Source organism: Salvelinus alpinus, chromosome 2 (genome assembly GCF_045679555.1).
Source record: "Salvelinus alpinus chromosome 2, SLU_Salpinus.1, whole genome shotgun sequence".
NCBI classification, from domain to species: domain Eukaryota; kingdom Metazoa; phylum Chordata; class Actinopteri; order Salmoniformes; family Salmonidae; genus Salvelinus; species Salvelinus alpinus.
This window is the reverse complement of record NC_092087.1, coordinates 12,008,278-12,025,777: the sequence shown is the minus strand read 5'-3', so window position 1 is coordinate 12,025,777 and position 17,500 is coordinate 12,008,278. Positions and strand designations below refer to the sequence as shown.

The 17,500-nt window shown below is 44.2% G+C and overlaps 1 protein-coding gene across 1 annotated transcript in view; it reads left to right on the top strand.

Moving 5' to 3' along the window:
• LOC139540490 (copine-5-like) overlaps positions 1–17,500 on the top strand; it is a 318,345-nt gene that overhangs the window by 261,988 nt on the left and 38,857 nt on the right. The gene's annotated exons all lie outside the window — the stretch shown is intronic.

The following is a 17,500-nucleotide window of genomic DNA, read 5'->3' as shown; positions in this document are numbered from 1 at the left end:
TCTCTCCCTCTGTTTGTCTCTCCCTCTGTTTGTCTCTCTCTGTTTGTCTCTCCCTCTGTTTGTCTCTCCCTCTGTTTGTCTCTCCCTCTGTTTGTCTCTCTCTCTGTTTGTCTCTCCCTCTGTTTGTCTCTCCCTCTGTTTGTCTCTCCCTCTGTTTGTCTCTCCCCTCTGTTTGTCTCTCCCTCTGTTTGTCTCTCCCTCTGTTTGTCTCTCTCCCTCTGTTTGTCTCTCCCTCTGTTTGTCTCTCTCTCTGTTTGTCTCTCCCTCTGTTTGTCTCTCCCTCTGTCTGATTGTCTGTCTCTCTCTCTGTTTGTCTCTCCCTCTGTTTGTCTCTCCCTCTGTTTGTCTCTCCCTCTGTTTGTCTCTCCCTCTGTTTGTCTCTCTCCCTCTGTTTGTCTCTCCCTCTGTTTGTCTCTCTCTCTGTTTGTCTCTCCCTCTGTTTGTCTCTCCCTCTGTTTGTCTCTCCCTCTGTTTGTCTCTCTCTCTGTTTGTCTCTCTCCCTCTGTTTGTCTCTCTCCCTCTGTTTGTCTCTCCCTCTGTTTGTCTCTCCCTCTGTTTGTCTCTCTCTGTTTGTCTCTCTCTGTTTGTCTCTCTCCCTCTGTTTGTCTCTCCCTCTGTTTGTCTCTCTCTCTGTTTGTCTCTCTCCCTCTGTTTGTCTCTCCCTCTGTTTGTCTCTCCCTCTGTTTGTCTCTCCCTCTGTTTGTCTCTCCCTCTGTTTGTCTCTCTCCCTCTGTTTGTCTCTCCCTCTGTTTGTCTCTCTCTCTGTTTGTCTCTCTCCCTCTGTTTGTCTCTCCCTCTGTTTGTCTCTCTCTCTGTTTGTCTCTCCCTCTGTTTGTCTCTCCCTCTGTCTGATTGTCTGTCTCTCTCTCTGTTTGTCTCTCCCTCTGTTTGTCTCTCCCTCTGTTTGTCTCTCTCCCTCTGTTTGTCTCTCTCTCTGTTTGTCTCTCTCTCTGTTTGTCTCTCCCTCTGTTTGTCTCTCCCTCTGTTTGTCTCTCCCTTGGTTTGTCTCTCCCTCTGTTTGTCTCTCCCTCTGTGTGTCTCTCCCTCTGTTTGTCTCTCCCTCTGTTTGTCTCTCCCTCTGTTTGTCTCTCCCTCTGTTTGTCTCTCCCTCTGTTTGTCTCTCCCTCTGTTTGTCTCTCCCTCTGTTTGTCTCTCCCTCTGTTTGTCTCTCTCCCTCTGTTTGTCTCTCTCCCTCTGTTTGTCTCTCCCTCTGCTTGTCTCTCTCTCTGTTTGTCTCTCCCTCTGTTTGTCTCTCCCTCTGTTTGTCTCTCCCTCTGTTTGTCTCTCCCTCTGTTTGTCTCTCCCTCTGTTTGTCTCTCCCTCTGTTTGTCTCTCTCTCTGTTTGTCTCTCTCCCTCTGTTTGTCTCTCTCCCTTGGTTTGTCTCTCCCTCTGTTTGTCTCTCCCTCTGTTTGTCTCTCTCTGTTTGTCTCTCCCTCTGTTTGTCTCTCTCGCTGTTTGTCTCTCTCCCTCTGTTTGTCTCTCCCTCTGTTTGTCTCTCCCTCTGTTTGTCTCTCCCTCTGTTTGTCTCTCCCTCTGTTTGTCTCTCCCTCTGTTTGTCTCTCTCTCTGTTTGTCTCTCCCTCTGTTTGATTTGATAGTGAATCTGAGAGGTCAAATATACTGTTTAGGTTTTCTGCTGCCAGGTTCACTATTACAGTGAAACATTTTGTCCAGGAAATTGTCTAGAAGGGATTGAATTTGTTGTTTCCTAAATGTTTTTGGTAGATTTCCACACCATTTTCCTTTCATCTGTAGCATTTCTTAATATTATTCAGTTCCTTTGGCTTTGATCACTCATGATTGAGCACAGCTCTGTTCAAGTCGAGTGTGATTTGCTGTGATCTGATAGGCTTGTCAGCGAACTGACTGTGAACGCTCGAAGAGACTCTGGGTTGAGGTCAGTGATAAAGTAGTCTACAGTACTATTGCCAAGAGATGAGCTATATGTGTACCTACCATAGGAGTCCCCTCGAAGCTAACCGTTGACTATGTACATACCCAGCGTCCGACAGAGCTGGAGGAGTTGTGTCTAGGGGTGCATCCATCTCAGGATGGTAAGTTGGTGGTTGAAGATATCCCTCTAGTGGTGTGGAGGCTGTGCTTTGGCAAAGTGGGTGGGCTTATATCCTGCCTGTTTGGCCCTGTCCGGGGGTATCATCGGATGGGGCCACAGTGTCTCCTGACCCCTCCTGTCTCAGCCTCCAGTAATTATGCTGCAGTAGTTTATGTGTTGGGGGGGCTAGGGTCAGTATGTTATATCTGGAGTATTTCTCCTGTCTTATCCGGTGTCCTGTGTGAATTGAAGTATGCTCTCTCTAATTCTCTCTTTCTCTCTTTCTTTCTTTCTTTCTCTCTCTTGGAGGACCTGAGCCCTAGTACCATGCCTCAGGACTACCTGGCCTGATGACTTCTTGCTGTCCCCAGTCCACCTGGCCGTGCTGCTGCTCCAGTTTCAACTGTTCTCCCTGCGGCTATGGAACCCTGACCTATTCACCGGACATGCTACCTGTCCCAGACCTGCTGTTTTCAACTCTCTAGAGACCGCAGGAGCGGTAGAGATACTCTCAATGATCGGCTATGAAAAGCCAACTGATATTTACTCCTGAGGTGCTGACCTGTTGCACCCTCTACAACCTCTGTGATTATTATTATTAGACACTGCTGGTCATCTATGAACATTTGAACATCTTGGCCATGTTCTGTTATAATCTCCACCCGGCACAGCCAGAAGAGGACTGGCCACCCCTCATAGCCTGGTTCCTCTCTAGGTTTCTTCCTAGGTTTTGGCCTTTCTAGGGAGTTTTTCCTAGCCACCGTGCTCCTATACCTGCATTGCTTGTTGTTTGGGGTTTTAGGCTGGGTTTCTGTACAGCACTTTGAGATATCAGCTGATGTAAGAAGGGCTATATGAATACATTTGATTTGATTTGACATTTGGGGGAGGGAATGCTGTACCCTCCAGGTAGGTGTTTGTCACCCTGTGTGCTGAGGGTGTCAGATTCTTGTCCAGTTCTGGCATTTAGGTTGCCACAGACTAGTACAGACTAGTACAGACTAGTACAGACTAGTACATGTCCCTGGGCCTGTAAATGGTTGATCTCCCCCTCTAGGATGGAGAAGCTGTTAAAGTATGGGAATCTATGGGGAGGTATAGGTAGCACACATGAGGACATTTTTCTCTGTTCAGATCAATTCCTTATTAATTTCTGGCCAGATGTAAAATGTTCCTGTTTTGACTAATTTAATAGAGTGGGTTAGGTCTGCTCTATACCAAATTAGCATACCTTCTTAGTCTCTTCCCTGTTTCACACCTGGTAGTTTGGTGGATGGGACTACCAGCTCTCTGTAACCTAGAGGGCAACCAGTGGTTCCGTCTCCTCTATACCATGTTTCTTGTAGGATGACAATGTCTGTATTTCCAATTTCTTTGGTGAAGTCTGTGTTCCTGCTCTTTAAGCCAAAGGCAGATGACCTCAAAACTTGTATATTCCAGGATGAGATAGTAAAAGCTTTGTGTTCCATAGTGTCTAGTCTGTCTGTTTCCGTCCGTCCCCCTATCCCCCTATAGGTAGTGAATATCCGTCCCTGAGACCTGAAGACTGCTCATAGCTCCCCATCATTATCATTATTATAAGTCCAGGAGTAGCTTTCATCTGAGTCAGTGAACCATTGATCCAAGACAGCATTAGTTATTAGTCTAGCAAGGGACACAGACAAACAATATTCACCTGAAGTTTCAGGGGCCACCATAAAGAGTCAAAGTTTAAAGGAGGAAACCCTCCTTCTCTCTGCAGACACAGACAAAAGCTGCCTGGTCTCATTAGTATCCCCTGTATCGCTGTGAGGCAGGGAAGTGACAGGCAAATAAATGGAGAGAAGGCAATCGGGTTGACACGCATCACAGAGACGCTGATGCACAAACTAAAGAAGCTTCCTGTCACTGTTCCTGTCACTGTTCCTGTCACTCTGCCAGGTAATGACTAATGATGGACGTACAGAACCAAGGTGACATCTAAAGTGTGTGTGTGTGTGTGTGTGTGTGTGTGTGTGTGTGTGTGTGTGTGTGTGTGTGTGTGTGTGTGTGTGTGTGTGTGTGTGTGTGTGTGTGTGTGTGTGTGTGTGTGTGTGTGTGTGTGTGTGTGTGTGTGTGTGTGCTTTCTAATTGTGTTTTCCCTGTGGTTCTATCCGGAGGAATAGTTTTCCATGAATGCCCCCCCCCCCCCCCCCCCGCGCGCTCTTCTCTGGATTTGTTTAACCGTGGTAATCACCTGGAAGACAACGTGCAACACTCCTAAACTTCGACCTGAGAGAAAAGGCAGCATGGATATAAAACAATTGATATTTCATCAGTGAACCTGAAGGACTGAAAGTGAGTTGACTCCCCAACAGAGCTGATTAAAAAACGGTAAGAAAGAAAGAGAGGCTCACCTCATAGACGTTGAACTGACTCTGGCCTCGAGCCAGCTCCCGGTAACTAGTGGTGAACTCCCCTATGAAGTCATGGCTGACAGAGAGAGGAGAGAGAGGAGGAGGAGGAGAGAGAGAAGAGAGAGGACAGAGAGAGGAGAGAGGAGGAGAGAGGAGAGAGGAGAGAGGAGAAAGAGAGGAGAGGGGACAGAGGAGAGAGGAGAGAGGAGAAAGAAGGAGACAGGAGAGGAGCAAGGAGAGAGGAGAGAGGAGAGAAACAATGAGAGAGAAGGAGAGGAGTGAGAAGAGAGGAGGAGAGAGGAGAGGGTGGTAAAAACAGAACTTTAACCACTGTAAAGAGCCATCATTTCAATAACATCAATAACATAATCATATATAATGTTGTACTTATTTGTTGGTGACCATGGTGCACAAGTTGAATGTTGCACATTGCTGCACCTCAATATTTTGGCTGCACCTTGACTCAGTTTCATTTCATCCCATACCACTAAATACACTCACCTGCCATCGCGGTCCCAGTCGTACACCTCCACCTTGATCGTCCTGGAACGACAGAAACACCAACAGACCGATGTTACTGAAACATCCTTTGACCAAGGTTGTCATAGACCAGAGACTCAAACATGTGACTTTAGTTTACAGTAAAACCGCACTCAATGAGCTGTATTCCGCCATAAGCAAACAGGAAACAGCTCATCCAGAGGCGGCGCTCCTAGTAGCCGGGGACTTTAACGCAGGGAAACTTAAATTCGTTTTACCAAATTTCTATCAGCATGTTAAATGTGCAACCAGAGGGGGAAAACACTCTGGACCACCTTTACTCCACACATAGAGATGCATACAAAGCTCTCCCTCGCCCTCCATTTGGCAAATCTGACCATAATTCTATCCTCCTGATTCCTGCTTACAAGCAAAAATTAAAGCAGGAAACACCAGTGACTCGATCAATAAAAAAGTGGTCAAATGAAGCAGATGCTAAACTACAGGACTGTTTTGCTATCACAGACTGGAACATGTTCTGGTACTCTTCTGAAGGCATTAAGGAGTACACCACATCAGTCATTGGCTTCGTCAACAAGTGCATTGATGACGTCATCCCAACAGTGACCGTACGTACATACCCCAACCAGAAGCCATGGATTACAGGCAACATTCGCACTGAGCTAAAGGCTAGAGGTGCCGCTTTCAAGAAGTGGGACTCTAACCCGGAAGCTTTTAAGAAACCCCGCTATGCCCCCCAACGAACCATCAAAGCTTCAATACAAGACTAAGATGGAATCGTACTACACCGGCTCTGGGGCTCGTCGGATGTGTCAGGGCTTGCAAACCATTACAGACTACAAAGGGATGAGAGAGCTGCCCAGTGACACGAGCCTACCAGATGAGCTAAACTACTTCTGTGCTCGCTTAGGTAACCTAAGGTAACCTGCCTAAATGACTACCGACCCATAGCACTCACGGCTGTAGCCATGAAGTGCTTTGAAAGGCTGGTCATGGCTCACATCAACACCATTATCCCAGAAACCCTAGACCCACTTGCATACTGCCCTAACAGACCCACAGATGATTCAATCTCTATTCCACTCCACACTTCCCCTTCCCACCTGGACAAAAGGAACACCTATGTGAGAATGCTATTCATTAACTACAGCTTAGCGTTCAACACTACACTGCCCTCAAAGCTCATCAATAAGCTAAGGACCCTGGAACTAAACATCTCCCTCTGCAACTGGATCCTGGACTTCCTGACGGGCCGACCCCAGGGTAGGGTAGGTAACAACACATCCGCCACGCTGATCCTCAACACGGGGGCTCCTCAGGGGTTCGTGCTCAGTCCCCTCCTGTACTCCCTGTTCGCTCATGACTGCACGGCCAGGCACGACTCCAATACCATCATTCTGTTTGCTGATGACACAACAGTGGTAGGCCTGATCACCGACATCGACAAGACAGCCTATAGGGAGGAGGTCAGAGACCTGGCCATGTGGTGCCAGGACAACAACCTCTCCCTCAACGTGATCAAGACTAAGGAGATGATTGTGGACTACAGGAAAAAGAGGACCAAGCACGCCCCCATTCTCATCGACGGGGCTGTAGTGGAGCAGGTTGAGAGCTTCAAGTTCCTTGGTGTCCACATCACCCAACAAACTATCATGGTACAAGCACACCAAGACAGTCGTGAAGAGGGCACGACAAAACCTATTCCCCCTTAGGAGACTGAAAAGATTTAGCATGGGTCCTCAGATCCTCAAAAGGTTCTACAGCTGCACCATCGAGAGCATCCTGACTGTTTGCATCACTGCCTGGTATGGCAACTGCTCGGCCTCCGACTGCAAGGCACTACAGAGGGTAGTGCATACGACCCAGTAAATTACTGGGGCAAAGCTTCCTGCCATCCAAAACCTCTATACCAGGCGGTGTCAGAGGAAGGCGATAAAAATTGTCAAAGACTCCAGCCACCCTAGGCATAGACTGTTCTCTCTGCTACCACCCGACAAGCGGTACCGGAGTGCCAAGTCTCGGTCCAAGAGGCTTCTTAACAGCTTCTACCCCCAAGCCATAAGACTCCTGAAACTCTAATCAAATGACTACCCAGAATATTTTCATTGCCCCCCCCCGTTTTGCACCGCTGCTACTCTCTGTTGTTATCATCCATCTATAGTCACTTTACTAACTCTAACTACATGTACATATTACCTCAATTACCTCGACTAACCGGTGCCCCCGCACATTGACTCTGTACCGGTACCCCCTGTATATAGTCTCACTATTGTTATTTTACTGCTGCTCTTTAATTACTTGTTACTTTTATTTCTTATTCGTATTTTTTATTTTTTTTAAACTGCGTTGTTGGTTAGGAGCTCATAAGTAATTATTTTACTGTAAGGTCTACACCTGTTGTATTCGGCGCATGTGACTAATACAATTTGATTTGATTTGAGATAAATCAATATCTGCATTGAGAAACTGTAATGGCTTCCGTCGGTAGAAGGAGAGGAGGACCAAAGCGCAGCGTGGTATGTATCCATATTTATTAGAATACCTTTTCTATAATGAACAAAACAATAAACAGACGAAAACCCAACGAAGCTACAGTCCTGAACTAGAGAACACAAAAAACAGATGAACGCAAGAACAGGAACAATCACCCACAAACCAAATGTGAAAACAGGCTACCTTAATATGGTTCCCAATCAGAGACAATGACAAACACCTGCCTCTGATTGAGAACCATATTAGGCCAAACAACAAACCCAACATAGAAACACAAAACATAGAATGCCCACCCAGCTCACGTCCTGACCAACACTAAAACAAGAAAACACAAAAGAACTATGGTCAGAACGTGACAGAAACAACACAGACAGATGCTATAGATGGGTTGTGTCACGAACGATGCACACGTATAGCGGAGGCAGATGGCCGTGTGTTGTTGTGATTCTGGATGGTCAGATAGCTAGCAACAATGACAAGAAGCTGCCATGATTCTGGATGGTCAGATAGCTAGCAACAATGACAAGAAGCTGCCATGATTCTGGATGGTCAGATAGCTAGCAACAATGACAAGAAGCTGCCATGATTCTGGATGGTCAGATAGCTAGCAACAATGACAAGAAGCTGCCATGATTCTGGATGGTCAGATAGATAGCAACAATGACAAGAAGCTGCCATGATTCTGGATGGTCAGATAGCTAGCAACAATGACAAGAAGCTGCCATGATTCTGGATGGTCAGATAGCTAGCAACAATGACAAGAAGCTGCCATGATTCTGGATGGTCAGATAGCTAGCAACAATGACAAGAAGCTGCCATGATTCTGGATGGTCAGATAGCTAGCAACAATGACAAGAAGCTGCCATGCAGCTATTTCTCCAGTTAATATATATGACAGCTATTTCTCCAGTTAATATATATGACAGCTATTTCTCCAGTTAATATAAATGACAGCTATTTCTCCAGTTAATATATATGACAGCTATTTCTCCAGTTAATATATATGACAGCTATTTCTCCAGTTAATATATATGACAGCTATTTCTCCAGTTAATATATATGACAGCTATTTCTCCAGTTAATATATATGGCAGCTATTTCTCCAGTTAATATATATGACAGCTATTTCTCCAGTTAATATATATGACAGCTATTTCTCCAGTTAATATATATGACAGCTATTTCTCCAGTTAATATATATGACAGCTATTTCTCCAGTTAATATATATGACAGCTATTTCTCCAGTTAATATATATGGCAGCTATTTCTCCATATATACACTAAATACCCGGATGAAGACAGCTCGGTGTCGAAACGTTGTTAAATAAATGATTACATTGGAGCAGCTAGAATAGTCAGCTTGTCCTTTTCGCAGGCTAGACACTAACATGGTACTGTAGGCTCAAAACTATTAACACAAGGAATCCCCATCTGTCTTTTGTTATTCCCAACATATGGTAAATAATGAACTTTTTGACTCTGGTCATTATTTATTTCTAAGGTAATTAATGTATTACAATGTGTGAGTTGTTTTGCATGAGTATTCAGATTAGATGACCGGGGTTATGACCTGATAGCCTGATAGCCTGATAAGTACCACGCATACCTACAACGTTGTGTGATTGGGTTCAAGCTATTTAGAAGTGTGGATTGTCATCCGTCAATCAATCAGCTGAAAGGAGGAACATGTCCTGAGGCAGGTGATGTGTGTTTGGTGTTTTTGTTCTGCCCCCCCCCCCTCATCCCTAAATAAATAGGTCTCTGTAATAATAAGAGTCAGTGAGCCAAGCCTCAGTAGATAACCGATGCTGTTTAATTTCAAGGCTTAGTGCTTCTGCTGTTTTACTCCTCAGCACAGAATGGCTCTACAGCAGCAATCATTAGAGCAAACCAAATTACAATCTGATGGTGATCCTGAAGAAGAGATTACATGTCTGATAACAAGTCACCATGTTTTCACACTGGCTTTATCCAGTTTGCAGCTGAAAGAGGATTTATCCAGTTTGCAGCTGAAAGAGGATTTATACAGTTTGTAACTGAAAGAGGATTTATCCAGTTTGTAACTGAAAGAGGATTTATCCAGTTTTGTAACTGAAAGAGGATTTATCCAGTTTGTAACTGAAAGAGGATTTATCCAGTTTTGTAACTGAAAGAGGATTTATCCAGTTTGTAACTGAAAGAGGATTTATCCAGTTTGCAGCTGAAAGAGGATTTATACAGTTTGTAACTGAAAGAGGATTTATCCAGTTTTGTAACTGAAAGAGGATTTATCCAGTTTGTAACTGAAAGAGGATTTATCCAGTTTTGTAACTGAAAGAGGATTTATCCAGTTTGTAGCTGAAAGAGGATTTATCCAGTTTTGTAACTGAAAGAGGATTTATCCAGTTTGTAGCTGAAAGAGGATTTATCCAGTTTTGTAACTGAAAGAGGATTTATCCAGTTTGTAACTGAAAGAGGATTTATCCAGTTTTGTAACTGAAAGAGGATTTATCCAGTTTGTAGCTGAAAGAGGATTTATCCAGTTTGTAACTGAAAGAGGATTTATCCAGTTTGTAACTGAAAGAGGATTTATCCAGTTTGTAACTGAAAGAGGATTTATCCAGTTTGTAACTGAAAGAGGATTTATCCAGTTTTGTAGCTGAAAGAGGATTTATCCAGTTTGTAACTGAAAGAGGATTTATCCAGTATGCTGAAATGACAACGGTCAGTGGAGGTGCAATAGCCATCACAGTAACATGTAATAGAGCACTATCCACAAGCATGTGTAATGGATTTGAATCAATTTGAATGGATTTTCACAGCATTTTAATACAGTCTGTGGCAGTTAGAAACTCTGAGATAAAGTTTCAAGCTGCAAATGGTTGGAAGAGACTTTATATCTGTGAAACCAGTCTCAGATAGCTGAAGATATTCTCAGAAGAGGAAGGATCAACTTATATCTAAGAAAAGTACAAATTCCTCTGTAAAAACTAAACTGCAGCGAATGTTTAAAAATACACTGCGTCACATTTTCCCAATGGCAGATGACAAATTGACGAGGGGTGACATTTTACAAACACAACGAGGCTGAGAGTTTTCTGCCAACTGACAAAACTTTCCAAACATTCCTTCATCCTCCTCTCTCCTTCATCATCTCACATCTCTCACCCAGCACCCGCCATGACACCAACACAGATGAGACTTAGACATCAGACACAACAAGAGGCACACCTCAAATATTCCTTCCTTCCCTCGCTCCCTGTCCCTCTCTCTCTTCCTCCCTCCTCTCTTCTGCCTGTAGTGGCCGTATGTTCCTTTGAGCTTATCTTCAAGGTTGTGAGCCTTGTCCCCTGTGGAGCTATCACCCAAGAAGTTTGTTTGTGTGTGTGTGTGTGTTAAGTCAGGGAGGTACATGACATACACCATGCCCTGAAGGGCCTGTCAATCATACTCTCTTTGACCCGACCCACAAACAGAAACTGACTAAGCCATGTAGGTTTGTACCCTGGACCACATTCAGTTGGACTTCAAAATAATGTTGTCTGTCAGCGGTGATAGTCAAACCAGGCAGGGTTTCCGACTATCATCTCCTTTAAGACCCTTATGTTCTTTTCAAGGTATATTTCCTAACATCCTTTTAGAGGATGATTTAAATTAGCATCTGTCTCCTTTACTAATAACCAAACACATCACCAGAGAGCAAGAAGGAGTTGAAGAGCTATTAAGATAGTGAAAAACAATGACACCACTTCAGTCCTAATTTCATGGTTGTGTTTGTGATCTCTCATCTGGGACAGAAATAGTAGCAGTGACTCACTCAGACAGAGTAGGAACGACTACCATGCTAATGAGGAAGACGGACAGCCCCTCCCTTCTCCCCTCCCCTCCTCTCCTCTCCTCTCCTCTCCTCTCCTCTCCTCTCCTCTCCTCTCCTCTCCTCTCCTCTCCTCTCCTCTCCTCTCCTCTCCTCTCCTCTCCTCTCCCCTCCCCTCTCCTCCTCTCATCCCCCTCTCTTCAGCACACTCATTCACAAAGAGCTATTTACCCGTAAGGTGAAGTGCTGCCATGTGTATCAGGCCACAGCGGGATGTCATGTTCCTCTATTGGAAAACTAAAGGTACCACATGAGAACACAGAGAGTGTCTGGGCTTTGCGCCCAACACACTGACTGACTGATAGATTGACTGACTGACTGACTGACTGCCTGCCTGCCTTACTTATAGACTAACTGACTGACTGACTAACTGACTGATAGATAGACTGATAGACTAACTGACTGACTGACTGCCTGACTAAATGACTGACTGATAGATAGACTGATAGACTAACTGACTGACTGACTGCCTGACTAACTGACTGACTGATAGACAGACAGACTGACTGACTGACTGACTGCCTGCCTGCCTGCCTGCCTGCCTGCCTGCATGCCTGCCTGACTTATAGACTAACTGACTGACTGACAGACTAACAGACTAACTGACTGACTGACTAACTGACTTCTTGACTAACTGACTGACTGACCAACTGACTGACTGACTAACTGACTGACTGATAGATAGACTGATAGACTAACTGACTGACTGACTGCCTGACTAACTGACTGACTGATAGATAGACTGATAGACTAACTGACTGACTGACTGCCTGACTAACTGACTGACTGATAGACAGACAGACTGACTGACTGACTGACTGCCTGCCTGCCTGCCTGCCTGACTTATAGACTAACTGACTGACTGACTGACTTCCTGACTAACTGACTGACTGACTAACTGACTTCTTGACTAACTGACTGACTGACCAACTGACTTCCTGACTAACTGACTGACTGATATACAGACAGACTGACTGACTGATGAGATCAGCCATTAGAGGACAGGGGGCATCTCCACTCTACATTAATACATTAGTCTGTCCGTTCTGTTGTGTCTGACTCTCTGTCTACAAATCACAGCCTGAAACACGGCTTTCCTGAAACACGTCTCAATCCCCTGTGTCTGATTGGTTCTGACAGGGTGATGACCTCACTATGGCTGATGTGTGATTGTTCGGCTGACACTCAGTGACCCCAACTCGTTTACCCACACTCCTCTGGGGCACCCTTAATACATTTCTAGACATGGGGGATTCAGCCTGGATGATATTTGGGTTTATTTTTGCAGACTTCGAGTGGGGAAATTTGTCACAGAAGGCTGAGCAACTTGGTCTTGTCTGAAAAGAGAGAGAGAGAGAGAGGGAGGGGGGAGTAGAAAAAAAGAGCAAGGGGAGGGGGGTGAGTGTGAGAGAGAGAGAAAGAGAGGGAGGGGGCGGGTGTGAGAGAGAGAGAAAGAGAGGGAGGGGGGAGAATGTGAGAGAGAGAGAAAGAGAGGGAGGGGGGTGAGTGTGAGAGAGAGAGAAAGAGAGGGAGGGGGCGGGTGTGAGAGAGAGAGAAAGAGAGGGAGGGGGGCGAATGTGAGAGAGAGAGAAAGAGAGGGAGGGGGGCGAGTGTGAGAGAGAGAGAAAGAGAGGGAGGGGGTGGGTGTGAGAGAGAGAGAAAGAGAGGGAGGGGGTAAGTGTGAGAGAGAGAGAAAGAGAGGGAGGGGGCGAGTGTGAGAGAGAGAGAAAGAGAGGGAGGGGGTAAGTGTGAGAGGGAGAGAAAGAGAGGGAGGGGGTAAGTGTGAGAGAGAGAGAAAGAGAGGGAGGGGGGCGAGTGTGAGAGAGAGAGAAAGAGAGGGAGGGGGTAAGTGTGAGAGAGAGAGAAAGAGAGGGAAGGGGGCGAGTGTGAGAGAGAGAGAAAGAGAGGGAGGGGGTAAGTGTGAGAGGCAGAGAAAGAGAGGGAGGGGGTAAGTGTGAGAGAGAGAGAAAGAGAGGGAGGGGGTAAGTGTGAGAGAGAGAGAAAGAGAGGGAGGGGGTAAGTGTGAGAGGGAGAGAAAGAGAGGGAGGGGGTAAGTGTGAGAGAGAGAGAAAGAGAGGGAGGGGGGCGAGTGTGAGAGAGAGAGAAAGAGAGGGAGGGGGTAAGTGTGAGAGAGAGAGAAAGAGAGGGAGGGGGGCGGGTGTGAGAGAGAGAGAAAGAGAGGGAGGGGGGCGGGTGTGAGAGAGAGAGAGAGAAAGAGAGGGAGGGGGCACACAGCTCCCTCCCTCTCTTTCTGTGAGAGAGTGTGAGAGAGAGAGAGAGAGAAAGGGGTGAGTTCATACCTGTCAAAGTCCCCATTGCAGAGCGCTCTGACTGGAATGGTGAACGACTGCCACACTGGGTTCAACGTATTCTTCACAACCTCCGTTTTATGGCAGATAGTAAACCTGTAGAGAAAGAGAGAGATAGGGAGGGAAGGACGCAGGGAGGAAGGAAGAGAGGAGGTAGCAGTAAGAGAGAGGGAAAGAGACAGGTGAGGAGTTGGGCAGAACGAAAGAAAGATAGAAGAGCAGAGGGGAAGATAAAGGATGAGAGAGAGAGACCGATACATTCACTGTGTTCAAAGCTGTGTGTTTTATTTACTGCCATCGCTGTCTAAACAGAGCTGTGTGTTTTATTTACTGACATCACTGTCTAAACAGAGCTGTGTGTTTATTTACTGACATCGCTGTCTAAACAGAGCTGTGTGTTTATTTACTGACATCACTGTCTAAACAGAGCTGTGTGTTTATTTACTGACATCGCTGTCTAAACAGAGCTGTGTGTTTATTTACTGACATCACTGTCTAAACAGAGCTGTGTGTTTATTTACTGACATCGCTGTCTAAACAGAGCTGTGTGTTTATTTACTGACATCACTGTCTAAACAGAGCTGTGTGTTTATTTACTGACATCACTGTCTAAACAGAGCTGTGTGTTTATTTACTGACATCACTGTCTAAACAGAGCTGTGTGTTTATTTACTGACATCACTGTCTAAACAGAGCTGTGTGTTTATTTACTGACATCACTGTCTAAACAGAGCTGTGTGTTTTAATTACTGACATCACTGTCTAAACAGAGCTGTGTGTTTATTTACTGACATCGGTGTCTAAACAGAGCTGTGTGTTTATTTACTGACATCGCTGTCTAAACAGAGCTGTGTGTTTATTTACTGACATCGCTGTCTAAACAGAGCTGTGTGTTTATTTACTGACATCACTGTCTAAACAGAGCTGTGTGTTTATTTACTGACATCGCTGTCTAAACAGAGCTGTGTGTTTATTTACTGACATCACTGTCTAAACAGAGCTGTGTGTTTATTTACTGACATCGCTGTCTAAACAGAGCTGTGTGTTTATTTACTGACATCACTGTCTAAACAGAGCTGTGTGTTTATTTACTGACATCACTGTCTAAACAGAGCTGTGTGTTTATTTACTGACATCACTGTCTAAACAGAGCTGTGTGTTTATTTACTGACATCACTGTCTAAACAGAGCTGTGTGTTTATTTACTGACATCACTGTCTAAACAGAGCTGTGTGTTTATTTACTGACATCGCTGTCTAAACAGAGCTGTGTGTTTATTTACTGACATCGCTGTCTAAACAGAGCTGTGTGTTTATTTACTGACATCGCTGTCTAAACAGAGCTGTGTGTTTATTTACTGACATCACTGTCTAAACAGAGCTGTGTGTTTATTTACTGACATCACTGTCTAAACAGAGCTGTGTGTTTATTTACTGACATCGCTGTCTAAACAGAGCTGTGTGTTTATTTACTGACATCACTGTCTAAACAGAGCTGTGTGTTTATTTACTGACATCGCTGTCTAAACAGAGCTGTGTGTTTATTTACTGACATCACTGTCTAAACAGAGCTGTGTGTTTATTTACTGACATCACTGTCTAAACAGAGCTGTGTGTTTATTTACTGACATCACTGTCTAAACAGAGCTGTGTGTTTATTTACTGACATCGCTGTCTAAACAGAGCTGTGTGTTTATTTACTGACATCGCTGTCTAAACAGAGCTGTGTGTTTATTTACTGACATCGCTGTCTAAACAGAGCTGTGTGTTTATTTACTGACATCACTGTCTAAACAGAGCTGTGTGTTTATTTACTGACATCGCTGTCTAAACAGAGCTGTGTGTTTATTTACTGACATCACTGTCTAAACAGAGCTGTGTGTTTATTTACTGACATCGCTGTCTAAACAGAGCTGTGTGTTTATTTACTGACATCACTGTCTAAACAGAGCTGTGTGTTTATTTACTGACATCACTGTCTAAACAGAGCTGTGTGTTTATTTACTGACATCACTGTCTAAACAGAGCTGTGTGTTTATTTACTGACATCACTGTCTAAACAGAGCTGTGTGTTTATTTACTGACATCACTGTCTAAACAGAGCTGTGTGTTTATTTACTGACATCGCTGTCTAAACAGAGCTGTGTGTATATTTACTGACATCACTGTCTAAACAGAGCTGTGTGTTTATTTACTGACATCGCTGTCTAAACAGAGCTGTGTGTTTATTTACTGACATCGCTGTCTAAACAGAGCTGTGTGTTTATTTACTGACATCACTGTCTAAACAGAGCTGTGTGTTTTATTTACTGACATCACTGTCTAAATAGAGCTGTGTGTTTTATTTACTGACATCACTGTCTAAATAGAGCTGTGTGTTTATTTACTGACATCACTGTCCAAACAGAGCTGTGTGTTTATTTACTGACATCGCTGTCTAAACAGAGCTGTGTGTTTATTTACTGACATCGCTGTCTAAACAGAGCTGTGTGTTTATTTACTGACATCACTGTCTAAACAGAGCTGTGTGTTTATTTACTGACATCGCTGTCTAAACAGAGCTGTGTGTTTATTTACTGACATCGCTGTCTAAACAGAGCTGTGTGTTTATTTACTGACATCGCTGTCTAAACAGAGCTGTGTGTTTATTTACTGACATCACTGTCTAAACAGAGCTGTGTGTTTATTTACTGACATCACTGTCTAAACAGAGCTGTGTGTTTATTTACTGACATCGCTGTCTAAACAGAGCTGTGTGTTTATTTACTGACATCACTGTCTAAACAGAGCTGTGTGTTTATTTACTGACATCACTGTCTAAACAGAGCTGTGTGTTTATTTACTGACATCGCTGTCTAAACAGAGCTGTGTGTTTATTTACTGACATCACTGTCTAAACAGAGCTGTGTGTTTATTTACTGACATCGCTGTCTAAACAGAGCTGTGTGTTTATTTACTGACATCGCTGTCTAAACAGAGCTGTGTGTTTATTTACTGACATCGCTGTCTAAACAGAGCTGTGTGTTTATTTACTGACATCTCTGTCTAAACAGAGCTGTGTGTTTATTTACTGACATCACTGTCCAAACAGAGCTGTGTGTTTATTTACTGACATCGCTGTCTAAACAGAGCTGTGTGTTTATTTACTGACATCGCTGTCTAAACAGAGCTGTGTGTTTATTTACTGACATCACTGTCTAAACAGAGCTGTGTGTTTATTTACTGACATCACTGTCTAAACAGAGCTGTGTGTTTATTTACTGACATCGGTGTCTAAACAGAGCTGTGTGTTTATTTACTGACATCACTGTCTAAACAGAGCTGTGTGTTTATTTACTGACATCACTGTCTAAACAGAGCTGTGTGTTTATTTACTGACATCGCTGTCTAAACAGAGCTGTGTGTTTATTTACTGACATCACTGTCTAAACAGAGCTGTGTGTTTATTTACTGACATCACTGTCTAAACAGAGCTGTGTGTTTATTTACTGACATCACTGTCTAAACAGAGCTGTGTGTTTATTTACTGACATCACTGTCTAAACAGAGCTGTGTGTTTATTTACTGACATCGCTGTCTAAACAGAGCTGTGTGTTTATTTACTGACATCACTGTCTAAACAGAGCTGTGTGTTTATTTACTGACATCACTGTCTAAACAGAGCTGTGTGTTTATTTACTGACATCACTGTCTAAACAGAGCTGTGTGTTTATTTACTGACATCACTGTCTAAACAGAGCTGTGTGTTTATTTACTGACATCACTGTCTAAACAGAGCTGTGTGTTTATTTACTGACATCACTGTCTAAACAGAGCTGTGTGTTTATTTACTGACATCACTGTCTAAACAGAGCTGTGTGTTTATTTACTGACATCACTGTCTAAACAGAGCTGTGTGTTTATTTACTGACATCGC